The 21,189-nt window shown below is 31.3% G+C and overlaps 1 pseudogene; it reads left to right on the top strand.

Moving 5' to 3' along the window:
• The first annotated feature begins 303 nt into the window (after positions 1 to 303).
• On the top strand, positions 304 to 422 carry LOC112485882 (annotated as a pseudogene).
• The last annotated feature ends 20,767 nt before the right edge of the window (positions 423 to 21,189 follow it).

The raw sequence follows: 21,189 nt of genomic DNA, 5'->3' as shown, positions 1-21,189 counted from the left end.
TTCATGGTTTGTGCTTTTGTTACTATATCTAAAAGTCATCATTCAACTCAGGATCATCTATGTTTTACATGCTGATTATGGCAGTGAAAACATATTCTCAAATTGGCAGCAGCTGGTGTATCAGATTCTAATTTAGTAGTGTCTGAACTGTGGTGTACTTCTGTCACTAACAGAAGTAGTGAACTTCTGTCACTAGCAGCTGTGACAGTTCTGTGGTAGTCTCCTGAGTTAAAGCTTCCTGATTGTGGTAATGGCAGTGGCCTTGTTGAGGACTAGTGCTGCAGTGGCTAAAAGTGATTCCAAGTCTATGGCCATGCCACCCTGAACAAGCCCGATCCTGTCTGATCTCAGAAGGTAAGCAGGGTCGGGCCTAGTTAGTACTTGGATGGGAGACGACCTAGGAAGACCAGGTGCTGTAGGCATAAAAAATAAATAAATAAATAAATAAATAAATAAATAATGAGGAGTTGTAAGCTGACAAGATCGTTGCAATCAGTGGAGCCCTGTGAAGGGCCTATATTTATGTGTGTATATATATGTGTATATATGTGTATATATATATATATATACACACATATATATAGATAGATAAGTCACTGAATCATGGGAAGGCTGAGCTTTCTGGGATCATATATATATGTATATGCATACATGCATGTATATGTGCATGTATACATGCATGTACATGTACATGTATGTGCACATATACATGCGTGTATATGTATGTATGCATATACAGATGCATATATGCATATATATATGATCCCAGAAAGCTCAGCCTTCCCATGATTCAGTGACTTATCTATCTACCTCTAAATAATGTTCTTTCAGCTTAAATTTGAGTGGGTTCTGTTAATTGTAAGAACACTAAATAGTAAGGCCCATGTTTTCCATCACTCCATATTCACTTAAGGGCTGAATGTGACGCAACAGTGATTTAGCTCACCACATGATCTGAAATAAGGTTAGATTGTATTACTATTTGCAAGTTCTATTTGAATTGGTAATCATATCTTTTTGACATACTTTAGGAGGTGTCACATTTATAAACTGAAGCATATTCGTTTAATATAAATATCAGGTTGAACTCAAGAAAAGTTGGAAAACTGGAAAGAGTCAGCCTAAGTAGAATTACGATGGGTTTGAGCATTGTTTTAAAATACTTGAAGAGATGGCATATAGAATAAATATACCTTAAATTTTGTGCTTTAATGGACAAAGAATTAAGAAATTCAGTGAGCTGTGTCAGTCAAGGATAGGCACAATTTCTAATTCCTTACTCAATATAATCATAGTGTTTCACATAGTACTGAAATATAATATACTTGCAGAAATATCCTAATTAAATTAAATATGGCTATATTTAGAATTTAATATAAAATTAGATCTTTCAATAATTTTTGCAGCTGTTTAAGACAAACTGCTGTCCCCAGAGAGTGGTTCCTGTCACTGTACATTTAAAAGCAGATGCATAATAATTACTTACTGGTGATATTATAGAGTAGGTACCTACCCTTGGTAAGCTGTGTATTAGATGATGTAAAAGCACCTAGAGAGGAGGCAACCAACTCTTTGACTCCCTACTCAAGTACTACTGGAGATTTGTGAGATAATTGTTGGGGAAATCTTGTCACAAATAAATCCTACATGCCTCCTATCCCTGTTATCTTGTTCATAATCCAGACTGTGAGTATCTATAGTTATCCACCCTTACCTGTCTTTTTACTGATATATATGTTCTGTATTCTCACACAACATCACATTGATTCTCCAAATATGTTACTAAATTCTCCTCATTTTCTTGACTGAAATGAAACAAATAAATTTTCTGTACAAGTCACATCTTTAATGCATACCACCCCCTGCTCAGTGTCCCAAATGAGAATCTGAATTCTTTGATTCTTTTATATCCATTACCCACATATTAGTCATGTCCTATCTATTTTTTCCCTTGTAAATATCCCTGGATACTATTCTAAACTCCTAAAATCACTAGGTCAATGCATCATCATTTCTTACCTGAATTTTAGTGCAAGAGTCTTTGAAGAGATCTATAACTAATTTTGCCACAATAAAAACAATAAAAATAATAAAAATAAAAATAATAAAAAAAAGCTTTCTAAAGTGTAACTCAGATCATCTAACTCCTTTCCTTCAGAAATGACTCAGATATGTAAACCTGTCATTTTGGTAATGGTCATATTGAGACTCTATTGCTTTTACCTGTGAGAAAGTTTTAAATGCAAATGTTCTTTAACCAACTGTATGAGGTATAGTTGGTATACAATAAATTGCACATATTTTATGTGTACAATTTAATAAATTTGACATATGTATATGTCTGTAAAACCATCCCAACAATAAACTTTTGAACATATCCATCGCCCTGAAACTCTTCATGCTTCTCTCTAATCTTAACCTCCAGTATATTTCTGCTCTTGCTCTACTCCCACCTTGGCATGGCCTCTACTGATTTTCTTTATGTCATTCTCAATTAGTTTGAATCTTCTCAAATCTTACATAGATGGTATCATACTCTATACTCTTATGACTGTACTAATTTCACAGAGAATAAATATTTTGGGACATATATATGCTGTTACATATATCAGTAGTCCATTCCTTTTTATTGCTGAGTATGTATAAATCTACTATGGTTTGTCCATTTGCTTGTTCTTATTTGAATTGCTACTGATTTGATCTATTACAAATAAAGTTGCTGTGAATATTAATGTCAAAGCCTTGGTATGAACATATGATTTCATTTCTCTTGGGTAAATAGTTAGGAGTAAAATGGTTGGATCATATGGTAGAGATATATTTAACCTACAAGTATCTGCTCAATTTTTTTTTCTAAAGTGGTAGTATCATTTCTATTCTTAGAAGGATTGCATGATAGTTCCAATTCTTCCACATCCACTCCAACACTGAATATGTTCATTCATTTAAAATAAGTCTTGAAATCATGTACTTTTAGTTCTCCCAATGTGCTATTATTTTATTAAGGTATTTTTGCCTAACTGAAGATCTTGCATTTCCATATCAATTTTAAAATTTATTTTAACAGCGTTTTGTATTTTTGAAAGTATAAGTTTTATACTTCTTTAAATTTATTTCTAAGTATTTTACTAGTTTTGATGCTATTATGAATCCAACTAATTTTCTAATTTCACTTTTAGATTGTTCATTTCTTGTGTACAAAAACATAACTAATTTTTGTAAATTGACCTTTTTTGAGATCTATAATTTACTTTTTATTTTTTATTTTATTTTTAAAATTTTACATTTTTATTTTTTCAGTTATAGTTGACATACAATATTATATTAATTTCAGGTGTACCACAGTGATTAGACTTTTATATAACTTATGAAGTAATCGCCCCGATAAATTCTGACATGATACATAGTTATTACAATACTACTGACTGTATTCCCCATGCTATACTCTATATCCCCACGAATATTTTGTAACTACCAATTTTTACCTCTTAATCCCCTCAATCCTTCTCCCATCCTCCCACCTCCAATCAGACAACCATCAAAATGCTTTCTGTATCTTTGAGTTTGTTTATGTTGTTTACCCTGTTCTCTAATTCTACATATGACATTTGTCTTTGTCTAACTTATGCAACTCAGCACAATACCCTCTAGGTCTATCCATGTTATTGCAGATGGCAAGATTTCATTCCTTTTCATAGCTGCGTAATATTCCATTGCATATAGGTACCAACTTTTTTATCTATAACCATTCATCTATTGATGGACACCTAGGTTGCCTCCATATCTTGACTATTGTAAATAATGCTGCAATGAACATAGGGATTCACATGTCCCTACAAAGTGTTTTGGGTTTCTTCAAATAAATACCCAGAAGTAGCATAAATGGGTGTTTCTTTGTCTCTTGTTATAGCCTTTATTTTCAAGTCTATTCTGTCTTGTGCAAGTATTGCTACCCCAGCTTTTTTTTGTTTCCATTTTCATGAAACATCTTTTTTCATCCCTTTACTTTTAGTCTGTGTGTGTCTTTCAATCTGAAATGAGTCTCTTATAGGCAAGATATGTAAGAGTCTTGTTCTCATATCCATTCATCCGTCCTATCTTTTGATTAGAGAATTTAATCCATTTAATCCAATAATTACATATCTAGCAACAATTATTTGCTAGATAAGTAATTATTGCCATCTTATTATTCATATTTTTATCTTTTTTTTTCTCTTTCCTTCTTCTTAAAGAAGTACCTCTAACATTTCTTGTAATTCTGGCTTGGTGATGATGAATTCCTTTATATTTTCTTGTCTAGAAAGCTCTTTATACATCCTTTGATACTAAATGATAGCTTTCCTGGGTAGAATAATCTTGGTCATAGATCCATGCTTTTCATCACTTTGAATATTTCTTGCTAATCCCTTCTGGCCTGCAAAGTTTATGTTGAGAAATCAACTTAACATAAACCTTGTTAAGTCTTATGGGAGCAACCTTGTAGGTAACTAACTGCTTTTCTCTTGCTGCTTTTAAGATTCTCTCTTTGTCTTTAATATTTGGCATTTTAATTATAATGTGTCTTGGTGTGGGTCTCATTGAGTTCATTTCATTTGGGACTGTCTGCACTTCCTGGGCTTGTATGTCTATTTCCTTCATCAGGATAGAGAACTTTTCTGTCATTATTTTTTCAAATAGATTTTCAATTCCTTGTTCTCTCTCTCTCCTCCTTCTGGTATCCCTATGATGTGAATATTGGTATGCTTGATATTGTCCCAGAGGCCCCTTAAACTATCCTCACTTTTTTGAATTTTTTTTCGTGTTGCAGTTCTGGTTCTGTATTTTCTATCCTTGAGTAAACTTTGGTGATTTTTGTCTTTCATGAAGTTTGTTAATTTGTCTATGCTGACAAATTTATAGGAATAAAGTTGTTCATAATAATTACCCTGAATCCATATAATATCTACAGGATCATGTTACCTCTCTCATTTCTTCCCCCCACAACCCGCCCAACCTGGTTTAGCTAGAGGTTTATCAACTTCATTGATCTTTTCAACAAACAAACTTTTGGTGTCATATTTGTTTGTTTTTTTTTTCTTTTTTAACTTTAATTTGATCATTATTATTGCTTCCTTCCACTTTAGGTTTGCTTTATATTTTCTAGTTTTACAGGGTTTTGTGTGTGTATGAAACTAATGTCATTAATTTGAGAAATTTTCCCCTAAAATAGGTATTTAATGATATAAAATTTCCTTTATGTGATGCCTTAGCTGTATCACACATTTTATATGTAATGTTTTTATTTTCATTACATTCAAAACATTTTCTTGTTTTCTTTTTAATTTTTTCTTTGACCTTTGGTTATTTAGAAGTATGATATTTAGTTTCCAAATATTTGGAGGTTTTTCAGAGATATTTCTTTTGTTGATTTTTAATTTTAATCTGTAAAAAAATTGATTTTTGTTTTTTAAATATTTTTGCATATCTACTTAACTTTCTGTACATACACAATGTAGTTATAACTGTTTAATGTCCTTGTTTACTAATTTTAACATCAGTATTAGTTCTGGAGCAGTGTAAATTGATTGACTTTCTCTATGGGTAGTATTTTCCTGCCTCTTTGAATGTTAGGTAATATTTCATTGTATGACATACATTTTAAGTTGTAATAAATGTTTTTTTTATCAGTATTCTTCAAATTTCTTTTGAAACATGATTAAAATCCTTTTAAACAGTTTTATTCTTCTGGGGCTTGCTTTAGGACTTGTTAGAAATTAAACTATTGCTCAATCTAGACCTAATTATCTCTACTACAAAGGCAGGACCTATTTATATACTCTCCACTATGTCTTAAGAGTCATGAAATTTTCCTTTCTGTCTGTTAGAACAGGCAATATTATCAACTCTGTGTTAGTACCAGGCACTGGTACTAACCTTTTTGTGTGGTTCCTTTGCTGTAACCCTTTTGTGTGGTCCCTTTGCTGAACACTGGTAGTTTCTTTACATGTGTGTATACATCAACAGTCAGTGGACTACTTGAGAGGGATCTTCATATCTTCTCAGTTCTCTTTCTAAGTAGATGTTTCTCTTCTGAACTCTGCCCTTCAAATTCTAGTTGACTTGATCTTCCCAGACTCTCAGCTCCAACACCTTGACAGAAGGAGTCTGCTAGACTCTGTATGAGTTCTTTTCATATCCTGGAAACTGTCTCATAGTAGTAATCACTCTGTTTATCTAATTTGCTTTCCACCTCTCAGTGATCACTGTCATTCATTATTTGATGTCCAGTTTCTTAAAAAAACATTGTTTTATATATTTTGTCTATTTTTATTTCAGGCAGGAAGATAAATTGAGTTCCACCTTTTCCAGAAGCAGAAAATGCAAACATTTTAATTGAAATTTTATAGAGTGATAAATTGTATCAAGTATTTTAGTAGTGAACAACTCATTGAGCCAATTTAATTGCTTGATCAATTTCCTATTAAGTACTTAAACAATTTCCATTTTTTCTTTTTATTTTACTAAAATACATTTCACTAGGATTCATTATTCTCTATGTAGATCATAATTAAGTTTTGATTTATCAATAACTCTATCCCTATCCAAAATTAGCTGTAATAGCTTCTGCCACTATGAGTTTCATTTTGTGCCATTATTTATATTAAGTCAAATTTTTATATGTAAAATTATGTTAGAAAAATTAAATATTTTAATCACTTTTTATTCATTACTGAATTTGGTTAGTTCATTTGTAGGCATTGAGAGATATGCACTTGTCATTTCAGTAACATAGATGAATGACTGATTATACATACCTATTGTTTTAACTTATCCATTAAGATACAGTCAACAATTCTGGGAGAGAGAAAACCAAATTATAAAGGAAGACCAAAAGATAGAAAGAGACAATGAGGAAGAAAGGGGAAGATAGAAAGATATAATGAAAGAAAATTCTATTTAATACTGAGTATTCACTTCTAAACTTTGAATTATAGACAGAAGCCATTCCTTTGGCTAGAAAGTAGCTAAGGCAACATAATTTGTTTTGGATTAAAATCCTACAGTGCTCTCTGTTGATCTAAAGATGAGGTCCAAATCATTGACATGGCTTAGAAAGATCTACATTATATGGTCCATTCTTTTTCTTTCGGACTCTACTCTGATTCTGATCTTCTCACCAGAGAATTCATTTAAATTTCCCTGTGATATCTCACATATTCAGGCCTGCTATGATTTTTATTTAATTATTTATTTTTTGCTTTGAAAATTCTATCCTAGTTTTCCTTTTGTTGATATTTTCTGTTTATTCCACAGGTCTTAGCTTAAAGTAATTTTCTCTAGAAAATTGTCCCTACTGATAAGACTGGCTTAAGTGTCCCCAGTACATGTCACTACAGTACTTTACATTTTCATATAATATTAGGCATCACGTTATACTGTGTACTGTGTGATATTATTTTATTTCTCTTTCTGAATTCTGGAATCTAAAAGGGCATAGACTCGTCTTTATCATTGAACAGTTAGCACCTAATGCTGCAACTGGCCTACAGCAGATCTTTAAAAAAATATATTAAAGTAGCTTCTCATGCTCATATTCTATGATACCATGATTCTAAGACTGAACTAATATCTCAAGAGTTGCAATGTTAGGATTACATTTTATTATTACTCAATTTCTCTCCTAATTAATTTAGGTAAACTACTGTGAATGTTTGCCCATAGAAAATCTATTTGTCAAAAAAGACACTTAACTTGTTAAAGGTAAAAAGTAGTTCTTGTCGTTTTAATTAGTGTGTCTTCTTTAGATAGCAAAGTGATCTATTAGAATATAAAGTATGGATTTAATGAAATGGTTATTTCCAAAGGATTCTCCCCTTTGGCACATATTTATTAGGTTAATCACTGTTCCAAAAATCTGCATATATCTAAGACTGTGCCATTGCTTTTCGTTCAGAGGTTTCTAACACAAATGAGTATCTATGACATCGATGTATGATTTACAAAAAAGCTGGTAATTTAAGCTATAAATATACAAAAAGAAAGAAACAATGTAATTAGAAGAAAATTAACTCCCAACATCCCTGAAGCTTAAAGTGTGTTCCTATTTCTTTCTCAGTAAGCCTCATTTTCACACACCCATAATTCTCAGTTACCATTATTCATGAAATAATGAAGTTGCAAAAATAATCTTATGAATGGAAGATTAGAGAATCAGAAAGTATTTATTTATTTATTTTCTTTTGGTCTTCAGGCATCCATAATATATTTAACTGGATTAAATCACAATATTACCAACATATATTTAACTCAAGTCCTCAACACCTCAAAGATCTCATGGTTTCTCTAATATTCTCTGTTGAAAAACCCCATAAGAAATAATCTGGGATTCAAGATTTTTACAGCTAAAAGACTGATGGTGATTTTGTTTGTTTTAAATTTGGAGGTATACAGTTCTCTAATTTTTTTCAATTATATTTCTGAACAAAGCTTTAGTAAACTAAAAGTAAAGTTTTAATGAAGGCAGTCCAGACATCAGCCAACATATAAATATTCTTTTGTGTGGGGAGATAGGCACTGAACCTTCCTGGTTTCCTGAAACCACTTCTCAGAATCAGTTATATTACTGTGATACACATAAAACTGGCTTTTCTGAATAAGGGCATCATGAACACGAAGTTCTAAATATTGAACTTCATGTGTATTATCTGTTTTAGTTAACGGCTGAGTTCTGACATCTGGAAAATAAAAGCAGTATTGCTGGATCCTGTATACTTATAAACTATTTTTATTGTGATATTTCTGGCAACACACATGCATATTCATGGCTTTGGAAATGCTTCCTATTTCTATAGATTCCTACCTCATTTGCAGGTGTGATTATAGATTCATGAATGCAGCTAATCACTTCTAATATGTACAGCAATCCAGCCACTGCATTGAAATTTTCCTTAATTTTTTGATGAAGCTATGGCCTTGGAGGAAGCTCACTGAATTGTATAACCAACAGTAGCCTTCAAGCATAGTGAAAGCGGTACATAAAAGTTGGTTCATTTGGAGTTTACTACTGATTACACTTAAGGACTCTAGAACTCTCCCTTATATCCTCACTGGCCTCAGCCTATCTGCCTTCCGTCACCCTCCCCCGCCTCACACAAACACATTCCTACACTTTCACATTTCCTACATTTTCCTTCTTAAAAAAAAAGAAGAGAGAGCCTTATTTCCTCAGTCTAAAATTGATACCTTCTTCATTTCAAGACCAGAACGTTTTATCTTCTTTGGGTTAACTAAGATTTTGACTCTGTTTCCATAAAGTGCAACCAAAGCTATTGCAAGATGTCTATAAAATCATGACCTCAGTTTGTTTCAGCAATTTATTTCTTAATTTTACCAAAAAATATATAAACTTATCTTTCATCTCTCTGTAGATTTATATGGAGATTAAACTTGATTTAGTGAGATTATCAAAATCTTAACACAGGGGCAGTGAATGGATATTTTCTTTTTCTTTTTTATCAATGCTACACATTAGAATCTTTGAAACATTTGGAACTTTTAGAATGAAATATGCCCCAACAAAGTAGAAATCGATGCTCTGGTGTGAAAAGGAAATGAAATATTTTCTGTGATTGTATGACTTTCTGACACTAATGGACCCAAGATTTTAGAGATGTTGCTTCTCCTGTTTAGTGCTGGGCGGCACCTGACAGTACTGCTGCCAAAGGAGTCACAGACACCCCAGACTCCAGGCTCATTAAAAGTAGCTTGAGGCAAGAGATGTCAGTCTTCATAATTAAAAGGCTCTTGTGACTGGTTCCCCAGGTGCCGTTTCCAGTAATCTCACCTGCTTGCCTAGGTAACTCAACTTGGCTTCTGTTCCCAGCTTCTTTTTGACAAGTACCTTGATCAAGCCATACTTGTCCATGGTTTGTCTCCATATCTATGCCTCTTGAATTCCAGTATTCCCTCAATTCTTCTCTGTACTCTCGTCTGGTTTCAATCTTACACATCCCTTATCATGCCAGACATGACACCTCCAACACAAAATCCCACACAGAGAAACAGAAAGGTTATACTCACGAATTTGTAGCCCTTTCATTTCTGTATAATCTCATGGATTTAGAGACTATTCTTGATTTTTCTTTTTTTCATTTAAGGAGCTGATTTACTAATTTTTTTCTTATGTTCCTGACACACAGAAAAGCCAAAGTATTTTTATTGTTGTTATTATTTTTGTTATTATTATTATTTTGAGATGAGCAAACTAGAACTAGAAAGGTGAGTAATTGCCTCAGAGCCATAGAGCTAGAAATGATGGAGCCAAGACTTGACTCCAGAGATGGAATGTTAAGTCACCTTACGCTCAATATGTTTTTGCTGAACTGAATTCGACTGAGCTAGTCAGAGAATGTCAATAATAGAGAGTGAATGTTAGTCAGAAAGGAAAGACAGTAAGCAGGAAGTTGGCATCATCAAACTCTGTCAGCAAATAGTCAGGACCTGGTCACCAGGCTGTAATTACATATTAGAATTAGTATCCCTGGGTTGGCATGTTGGATAAATTGAAACTGGCTCCTAGGAATTTACATGCCGAGCAGATCAATTAAAGGACTCAGGTACAAAGGTAAAAATAAGGTAGATATTAAATTTCCTAAATAGAAATGAGGTAAAGTCTACTTAGATTACAAAGGCTACTATCTGATGAGTCTCGCAGATTTGAAATAGATTTCTTTGAGCCCTCGTGCCTCAGATCAGAATTTGTCATCAGAACTGGTAAGAATGAAACTGTATTTGTGGAGAAGGAAGGGTTGAAAACACTGTTAACAAAATCATTTTGTACGATATTATAGAGGTTATCTACAAGTTATACCACACCAACTAGAATGCAAGCTCCTTTGAAGCATCAGCAGTCTCACTCAGAGCACTTAGCTCAGAACTTTGTCCATGACTAGTGTGGAATAATTGCAAACTTGAATAAATGTGCCAAAACCTGTGGTATTAAGCTGCTTGGAATATCTCTGAAGTATATCATAGGCTTCCTTTTTCCCTCTTTTATTTTGCAGTACAATGATTTCAGGCTTTGGGAATTGGGAAAATCTTATAATGTTTATTATTGTGACACCCAAATGACAAAATAGAGGTAAAGCACTTAGTCCCATACATGACTTCTAAAGGCAGAATCACATAGTGAGTACAAATATGGACTTGAAAGATAGATTTGCCTGGGTTCAAATCACGACTTCACATTTAGTAGCCATTAATACAACTTTGGGAAAGTTGTTTGAAATTTGTGTTTCCCATTCACCACAATTGTGAAATGAGAGTACTAAAAGCATTTCTCTGATTGCTCTGAAAACTATATATATATATATACACATATATATACATACACATGCACACACATACATATATGTATATGTATATGTACATGTATATGTATATTTTTAAAATGTATATGTAGTAAAGCATTAAGTGTCTGGCACATAGGTCAGTAAAAATTATTACAATATGCAGAGATAAGATAAAATAAAATAAAAAGAATAAATAAAAAAATAAAAAGAATATTATTTTCCTGAAGAAGAAAGTAATTTATTTTTCTCATGATCATTTGTAATGCTCATTGCTAAAACTATGTATTAAATGTAAAGAAGCCCATAAAAAAACAAAAATCTCATCTCTTGAGAAAACTGATGAAGACTTATTTACTTTGCTATATGAACAACAAAGTAAACACAGGGGGGTTAAATATCTTTCTTTGGTTCATTACTACTAACCTTTGCAAGACTCCCACACAAATGGCACCATGGACAATAAAACCTTTCACAAAACTTTATGACTTTCAGTGTATGGGAAAAATAACTATTTAATAAGTAGTCATATCTTTCAAAGTAAAAGAGAAGATTATCATAATAAGTAATACAACTCAGAGTAATTTCTTAAGAAAAAAAGTTAACTGTGTATAAATTCTCATATCTCACCCCAGTTTTCCAAAGACTAATTGTGCAAATGAAGTAAAATGTTATTAATTTCTAAAATGTTTATGGGTAATTTAATTCTTGTATTAAAACGTTTGACTAACTTTGTTGTTTCCTCTCCCAAACAAATAAATACCAGGATCTACAGAAGATCAACAACCACCATTAGCATGAAACAAACAAACAAATAAATAAATAAATAAAAATTAAAATATAAACAAATGATAAAGTGAGCCAAGAAGTACTAAAAATTCAAAACTCACATTGTAAACCCACTTTATAAAAGAAGAAATATAAATACATGAAATTGAAAACTGGTGATTCAATTCTCTTAGAAAATGTGGAACGTTTTCAATGTGCATAGCTCTCTATATTAGGTAAAATAATGTGCCCCCCCCAAACATGTACACACTCTAATTCCTGGAACCTGTGAACATGTTACATTATACAACAACAAGGATTTTACTAATGTGATTAATTTAAGGATGTTGAGATGAAAATGATTCCCTGGATAATCTGGGTGAGCCCAATGTAATTTCAAAGGCCCTTACTTTTAAGAGGAAAGCAAGATAATCAGATTCAGAAAAGGTGATGTCACAGTGGAGCAAATGTCAGAGTGATACAACAGCTGAAATGGGGCCATGAGCAAAGGAATGTGTGCAGACTCTAGAAGCTAGAAAAGGCAAAAAATGGATCCTTACCTATAGTCTCTAAAGGAATGCAGCTCTGGTAACATCTTGATTTTATCCCAGTGAGACATTTTTGCCTCCAGAACTGTAAGAGAATAAATTTGTATTTTAAGCCACCAAGTTTGTGGTAATTTGTTATAACATGAGGAGGAAACTGATATAATTTTTAATGGTATGAATCCTGTTCATCAGGAATAGATGGTGTGAAGGAAGATGTGCATGTGTGGAATTATAAAAAAGTAATACAAGGCAGAAAGTAATAGTGAGATAAACTGGAAATTTAATTTTTTATTCAGATTTCAGGGAAGAAACAAAATATGTTTATAGTGGTCAACAAAAGAGCCAATTAATCCTGTATAAAATCAAAAACTTTCAAAGTAGATAAAAATGCAATATATATATTAAAACTGAATCTCTGTAAACTGGGGATCTCTGTAGAACTTACATTTATCACTATGAAATTCATTTCAAAATTTAACAAAAGCCTCAACTTATGAGGCTGGTTACTTATTAAGGTGTTAATATTTTCACAAAGAAGCAGACCTAATAATTGAATATGTCTTTTTTATTTTGACAGGTATGGAAAGTGGTTAGATGCCATTGGCTGTCTGTGGTACTTATACCACATATTATAATTAAATTTGTTATTAAAAAAACACTCCTCATTGCAATTCTAATTCTCCAAATCCTCAGCACAATTGGCAACTGAAGAAATTTGCCCTTATTTCAAAGAAGATCTTCATGCCAATTTCCAAAATTTATATTAACTTATCATTTTCTGAGGAAGAGTCTCTTCAAGGCAACTAGGCTGATTTGTTGAAAACCAAATCTCTTTGAAAAAATGAATTTTTAACTTGTAGTGCAACTGAAACACTTACATACACATTTGGCAACAAATTGATTCATAGTCAGGTAAGATCAATGAATATATTTGGCAAATTAAATTGGATCATAAATTTAACTGATTGCATAATTTCTTAATTGATAGGTCTGCTCAGTTCATATGAAGTCACTGATAAAACTCATGTTTTAGACAATGAAGACATACGATGGATGAGAAAAAAAATTTAAGTTTACCTCTGCACCATAGGGAATGTAAATAAATCAGAGCTGTATATTTAAGGCTAATCAGATGCTGGTTATAACTCGAGGTTTGGGGTCTGATCTAAAAGCCTTTTAAATTGATATATATCATATTTTCTATTATTCTTAGTGACAGTTGAATTAGAATTGCAGAGAATATGTTTTTACTACGGTCATCACCCCTTTTCCAGAAACCTCAAATAAAAATTTTGAATGCTTTGACTAGTCCTTTTGTTTTCTCACCTCTCTTTGTTGGAATTGTAATTTGAAAAATATTTTCAGTCCTCGGCCACTGTAAAAGAGTATAAGCTGAGAGAAGGTTGAATATGACCTGCTAATTTCCATGATGTTGAGATAGGATAAAAATCATTTGTTTCATACACCTTGAAGACACATTTGATAGGATACAACTATGTTACAGACATGAGTCAAACAGAGGTGCTTCCATGCCCACAGGTTCTGAAAGGAAGCTTTGTTTTTACTCATTCTCTGACAGGAAATTGCTTTAAACTCATTACTTAGACCTCAATTTTGATTTTTTAGCTACCACCTGTAGTACAGCAATAGCTGCTATCTATAGTAAGTGATTTGGCATTGTTGAAATCCTCTACTGATTCACCTATTGATGAAGAATTAAAATACTTGATAAAGCTGTATGATTCTATTGACTTTGAAAACCACTCTAAATCATGCCCCTGAGACACAGAAAATGTCATATGAGTTTTGTGATCCTAAAATTTCTTTTTATAAAATATTGTGGTTTTCATTAATACACTGTGTTTATGTTTAACATCCCTCATATGTTATTTCTGTTAGACTTGTGTCTAAGTACAATGACAAAAGTAAGAAATTATTAACTATAGTTATTTAGCAGTACAGGCATAATTCTGGATCATAAATCCAGACTAATATAAAACTGTTTGTAATTTTTATATAAATTGACCTAGACATTCTTGATTAATATTCCCCAAATCTTTATATAGTTTATGTAGTTAATCATAACATGATCTGAAATTTTAAATGATTATTCATATACAATTGTGGATTTTAAATCTCAAAGTAGTATAAATATCTAGTATGCATTAAGAAAGCCCAAAGTCAGTAACTTACATAACCCTTTAAACTGCAATGGTCTCAGAATTATAATTTCCTCAAGTGTCATGAGTAGTAACATGGATATAAAGTTAGTAACTTATTTGTATAATATTTACCACGTTTTCACTTATTTCAATACACTCATACATAGGTATATAAATTATGTAATTTTATACATAAGCACAAGACACCAAAATAAGGATTCGAGTTCAAGATTCTTTGAATTCATTACATAGTTGAGGTAAACATGTTGATGTAGCTCATTAAAAGGAATGCAGAGTGGATCATTAAAATCCTTCCAAAATTTATCCATTTAGAGACAGATCCATCTGTACTGACAGTCATTCAGCTACATATTTTTCCATCAACATGTATAAATGTAGCAAGATTTAAATTGTTTCTCTACAATGATAACACAATTTTGTTCTAGTTTCCTGATTGTATGTTATATTCTTTCTGAAAATTTGTGTTTGGTCCTTGGAGTGGTAATTGGCATTCATCCCTCATATGTTATTTTATCATGTTTCTTTCTCCTGGCACTGAATTTGGCTATGAAAAATATGATTCTTAGCATCCGGTATTCATATTTTGGGATTATAAACTTGGAGGCATATTAATTTGTATTTAATATGTATGTCTTGTATCTTGACCTAATTAGTTATTTTTTTACCTCAACGTCAACACAAGAGGTTTCCTGAAATTTCTCTGAAATAAGAGAGGGTAACATTATTAATACTGCCATTTAAAGGAGAATACACTCACATAAAGAGAGATGGTGTCATCATAAGCTAGAAGAAAAAAATAGAATAGAATCTTTAATGCTTTTCATGATTTGCCCACAAGATCATTTCCTCCTGGCATAGATGGCATATCTCAGCAATATGAATCCTCCACTTTTACAAATAGATTAAAATCAATGAATGTAAATACGTTTGCCTGCTTTGCCTATAGGAAACTAAAAGATCCGATAGCAACTCATTATTTAAAAAGCAGTCTAATTATTTTAAAAGACACATTTTAAATAAGATATTTTTCAGAAAGAAATAAAGTTTTTTCAAGATTTTAATGCTGACATATATGTGAGAAATTAGGAAGTAGAGGACATTATTAAGTAGTTCAGTAAAATAGACACAATGGTAGCAAAAATACAAATTATGATGGGAAACTGCTAAATTGATATTGAGAGATTACTAGTCAATCTTGGAAACTGCTATCTAGTAAAATTTGAGTAGAAATTTAATAGTTCATTAGAAAAGGTATTGGGTAATCAAAGTTAAAATAGTAACCCCCTCTTCCATAAATATTAGAGTTGTATTATGTTGCATTGTAGTTCCTCTAGCAAACTCTAAGCTTCTAAAAGCAAATTCTAAGTATGATTTCTTTCTCTATTATGTTCAGCATCCAGAGTACTGCCTTTCAGAACAAGAGACAACAGATATGATTATTAGACGAATAAGTAAATGAATGAATGATGTCAAGTAGGAATATTTTTAACTGCTAATTTTAATACATTACTACTCATAATACACTACTCTCTAGTTCACATTCATTTTGAAAATATATTTTCAAAATATATACAATGTTGCCTGCATGGCTAAAAACACTAAATCTCTGTAACTATCTGTATAACAATGACAGAGTGTGAGCTCTGAAATGAGACAAACTTGAATTTGAATTCACTACTTGAAACTTGTGAAAATTAGGTAAGTATTTAGCCTCTGATTTTGTTTTTGTGTTAATAAAATAGAAATTAATGCAATAGTAACATTTTCTTAAGACATAATAATTAAATAAGAATTATTAAGTCAAATGTTTAGTACAGTGCCTACCACATATGAGGCACATAATAAATACTAGTGATTGCTGTTTGCATTTGATTTCTTGCTTGTTTTAGTAACTTCAAAACTATTCCAGAAAAATAATTGATAACCTATAAAACATGTGAAGACATTTTAGAAAGCAATATCACAAGATAACAATGTTAGTAAAGTTAATCAATTGAAATATATCTTGACTGCCTGCCATGTGACAAGGACAATGGGGAATGTCAATAAAAATACAACCTCAACTACAGAAGTGATTTTTACAAAAAATCCATGGTTTACATTCCCTCTCTCTGAAAATCTTAAAAAATGTACACAAAAGATCCATAACTAAATAATAATAGAACATATAACTAAATAATAATAGAACATAATTCCAGCTTAAAGAAGGTCTACCAAATACAACTTGAACCAAGTAGTCCAGGAAAATTCATATAGTAGCTACAAAGAACACTCAAGGAAATTTTAAACATGCGATTTGGAAAAAAAAAAATTGCAGTGTCAGATTGAATGTTCTTAATTTTAAAATGTTAAAATTCATCATGAATATATGAGTTCATAGGCAAAGAAATATTTTAGTAAAAAATTACTAAATATACAAGATGTTCATAATAATCAACTTAATGTGTTTCATCAATAATTTGACAGATTCAGAAGATAAAATAAAATAAATGACATTATGGAAGACTTGAATCACAATTCATTATCCATTGAACACTGTCTGGGATTAATCAAGTATTAAAAATCTGAATAATATACTGGTATAGGCTCTATTCTTTAACCACAGTGGACAATATAAAGAAATTAACAACAAAAATGGAGAAAAAACAATCTAAGCATAAATAATCATTTTCTTAAATTTTAAATAATTCTTTGGACAAAAATACAAAACTGCAATTATGAATTATATTTTAAAGTGTGACAATTAGCACATTTAATATTAAACCTATGAAAAGCAAATAAAATTTTATAGAAATCAAAACATATTTGTACTTCTGATTTTTCTGAAATAAAAATGTACATATTCAGAAAAAGTAATTTAGAAAAAGGATAAAAAATCATAACTATATAAAACTGAATTAAGTCATTAATAAATATAAATCTATAAATTAATTAAATAAAAGGCAAAACAATAATTGCATAAATAGGACTGAGTGCAGTTTCTTTCACAAGACAATAGCAATTTCAATGAAGGTTTTTAAAGAGACGGTATAAAATGTTCAATATCCACAATATCTACTATTAAAAGAGGGAAATAAGAAATGATCACATATATACAAGAAATAAAAAGATAAAAATATTTATGGATAGTAGAATTCTAGTTCTAGCCATAATAGATTAGGTAGAACTAAGCTATCCATATAAACTATAAACAATAGGGAGCGTAAAATACATATTTAAAAATACAATTCTTTAAAGATCCTGACAACACACTCAACATAGCTAAGACATGAAGAGTTAGAATCAGTAAAAATAAGGAAGCATATATGATGAGTTCTGCAGTCACCTTAACTTTTTGCACAAAGCCATTTTTTACAGCATTCAATGCAGCAAATTAGTGCTCAGGTAGAGATGCAGTCTTACAAAACTGGAGAGTCTAGAAATTCAAGTTTGGGGTAACCAAACTGGTGGGGTCCTAAACTTCCTGGAAAGGGGATAAAAACACAAAGTAGGGCCCCAATAATCTGAGTACAGTGTCCAATTATGTCACTATCCAGATCTTAAGCTAAACGGTCACATGAACAGGCTCTAACAAATCACTGTAGGTGGGAGGCTAAAAAGTCGATTGAGAATGAAGGCAGCTTCTTGACACAAGAGAGAGGGAGTCAGATTCAAGTCACAGGAAGATGGAGGAAAAATCCAGGATTTTTAGGCAAGAACCCAAAAGAAGCCTACATCCGAGAAGTAAGAGCATGCCCTAAGAGAGCTAACTATGCATCCTAGGACAGCAAAACTCAAGACCAGCTCTAACAAATCCTAAAACTAACCTTCGGTAAGATAAACTATCAGTATTCTATTTGCTAGCTAATAAAAAAGTTAATCTTTTTTGGAAGAATATAATAGCATTCAGAATGGCCAACATCTAAATAAAAACTTACAGCATGATAAAAACAATATCTTATATTAAATTAAAACCATAATAAATAAATAAATAATAAATAGATAAATAAATGGGAAAAACTCCCAATAATTAATTCATTCATTGAAGATATTAGATATGTACTTAATAATTGTAATTGCTATGATTGAGAATTTAAAAAATGACAAAACCGATAAAGAAAAGAATGCTGATAGAAAAATTACAACTTATAAAATAATCAAATGTATATTCCAGATCTAAAATAACATAATATCTAAAATTAAGAATTCATTAGACAGATTTAAGAGCAAGCTAAACATTGCAGTAGAAAAATTAGTGAATCTAGAGTCAGAGTGAAGGAAAACACTTAACCCAAAGCACCAATAAAAAACACTGTGGGAAAATAAGGTAATAGAATAATAGATAGGAGAAACACAGTCAAAGGACTAAATATATGTAATCAAAATGCAAGAAAGAAAAGAGGGAATACAGAAAAAGCCATATCAGAGTATACAGAGTCTGAGAAGATTTTAGAGATAGCCAAGACATCAGCCTAAACAATCAAGAACCTCAACAAAACTCTATTAAAAAAAAAAAAAAAAATCACACCAAAGTACATCATAGCCATAATGCAAAAATCTCAACAAAAAGAGAAAAAGTCTTCAAAGCAACCAGAGGAAATATCATATATTTACCTCAAAAATCAGTAAGATTGTATATAACTTTTCACACAAACTATAAAAGCCAGAAAAAAGTGGGATAACACCTTTAAAGCATTGAATGGAAAAGAATAAATTCCAAATACAATGCTATAACTAGTAAAAATACCCTTAAATAAAGACGAAATAAATATAAATTCAGATCAAAAAAGAAAAAAAGAAAAAAGAAATTTTTTTTCTAATAAACTGCTTTCCAAGACATTCTCAAGGAAATTCTTCAGTGTGGAGGGAACAAATAAAGGATAGAAGTATGAAACTGCAGAAAAGTGTGAAGAACATTAAAAAGCTAAATATGAAAAGAATATAAATGATTGTTTAACTCATTTCCTGTTTGCCCAGAGAATACTTGCTGGTGGGGCTTGCGGCTGCAGCATTTACCCTGAGATAATTCACGCATTATAGTCCTAACCTTACCTCTAAAGTTTGCCATAAAATATCTCGCTTTTATTATTATTTTCTCATCCCTCTAGTATATTGGTAGTCTTTGCAAACAAATGACATCATTCTATTTATAGCATTCTGGTTTTAGTAGTGGTATTTCCATTTACAAAATATAGTAATTCTTGATCATTGAAAATGTCAAATCCTAGAAAACGTAGCACTCTTATGTGTGATGTTACATTAACGCTGGCAGCGAGCTGCACTTAGTTTTTTTCTCAATGGGAAATGGGTTATGTATATATGACAGATATTTCTTTTGAAATTTATAACATATCTATGAGTAAAATATATTTAAATGTAGTAAGCACAGGTGAGGTAAACAAAATTGGACTTTATATGGTTTTATGTTTGTTTGAGAAGCAGTAAGAGTACTAATTTATAATAGTTTGTAATAAGCCAATGATGCCTATTTATCCTATAGATTAATATAACCAATAAACTACTGTATAATCAAAAAATAAAAAAAGTATCCAAAATACTTGATTAATCCAAAAAAAAAAAAAAAAGAAAGAAAGAAAATTATATCTGTACTTACATGACAAGTAATAGAGTATATTCTCTGTTAAAATATTGAGATTATCAGACTGGATAACACCAATGACAAGAACTACACACTGTTTATGAGAGACAAACTTTTTTTAAGGATGAACAAATGTTGATTTGAGGTTAGTATATAACAGAGGTTAAGAGTTTGAATTCTATAATTCGATCTTGAAGCAATTTGATCTTGACATAGACCTCCATATTTCATGGGAAGAGACAAACTTTAGATATAAAGGCACAGTCCATATTTAATAGTAAGAAACAAACTAAATATAAAGTCACAGAAAGTTAAATACAAAAGAATGGTGGGCTATATACCATAAAAACTCAAACATAAAAGCTGCTGTGGCAAAGTAGAATACACAACAAAATATTCTGAAAGCTAATGAGGAATATTTAATATTGAAGAAAGGGTCTATGCAACTGGATGATATAACACTTCTAAATAGTTTACAAATACTACCACGGTTACAATATGTATATTACATAAGTTGATAGGACTAAAGGAGAAAGATACAAGTCTGAATGCACCTAAAACAATAAAGCAATGGAATTAAGAATGGAAAATCTTCCTATAGAAAAAATACAGGTTCATATGGCTTTTTAGGTAAATTCTACTAAAATATTTTAAAAAATAATATCAAATCTTCCCAGATTTTTTTCGGAAAACTAAGGAGTGACTATTTCCCAATTCATTCTATGAATCAATATTACCCTGACACCAACTCAAAGACATCACAAGGAAAGTAAACCAATATGCCT

Source organism: Pteropus alecto, unplaced genomic scaffold, assembly GCF_000325575.1.
Source record: "Pteropus alecto unplaced genomic scaffold, ASM32557v1 scaffold25, whole genome shotgun sequence".
NCBI lineage: Eukaryota > Metazoa > Chordata > Mammalia > Chiroptera > Pteropodidae > Pteropus > Pteropus alecto.
Note: the sequence above shows the minus strand (reverse complement) of the source record. Positions and strands in the feature narration are given on the sequence as shown.